We start from the raw sequence: 853 nt of genomic DNA on the forward strand, positions 1-853 counted from the left end.
TCATTATGCCCATCTGATCGTTGGATATGGCATTTACCTAGGGACAAGTTGGCTTCAGAAAGTGAGTCACATAGTTTCTGATGTAACATTACACCATCTGCTTTACATATAAAGTAAGTTCTTGGGTGACAAGTTGTTACGCAACACTTACACTCTAACCAAAATGTAATGGTTGTTTGCAATTCTTTTTTATTTTTAACTTCGTTGTTAACAGACTGTCTCGGATAGTTTACACCTATCTTCAAGAGAGTGCCATTTCAATTCCTCCAGTATCTCTGTGACACTCTCCCATGGATTATAACCAAACCTGTGACCATTCATGCTGCCCTTCTCTGTATAGGTCCAATACCCCTTTTAGTCTTATCTGGCACGAGTCCTACCATATTCCAGGATGGGTCACACAAGTGATTTGTAAGCAATCTCTTTTGTACACTGATTGCACTCCCCTGGTATTCTACCAATAAACAGAAGTCTACCGTCTGCTTTACCCATGACAACCTATGTCATCATTCCATCCTATATCCCTACAAAGTGTTACACCCAGGTATTTTTACAAGTTGGCCAATTCCAAAAGTGACTCATTGATATAGTTTTTTGTTTTGTGAAGTGCAAAATTTTACATTTCTTAACATTTAGAGTAAGTTGCCAATCTCTGCACCACGTTGAAATCTTATCAAGATCTGAATGAATATTTATGCAGCTTCTTTCAGGTAGTACTATCGGGGTTCATCAACTTAAAAAGGTTACAAATATCAATTGACGAATCTATAAAGAAAATGGAAATCACTTGATTTCACTGTCCAAATCAATTCAGCAGTTGTGGAACTAGCCTATGAACTTGACATACATATTG

The sequence above is a fragment of the Schistocerca americana genome, chromosome 4, assembly GCF_021461395.2.
Source record: "Schistocerca americana isolate TAMUIC-IGC-003095 chromosome 4, iqSchAmer2.1, whole genome shotgun sequence".
NCBI classification, from domain to species: domain Eukaryota; kingdom Metazoa; phylum Arthropoda; class Insecta; order Orthoptera; family Acrididae; genus Schistocerca; species Schistocerca americana.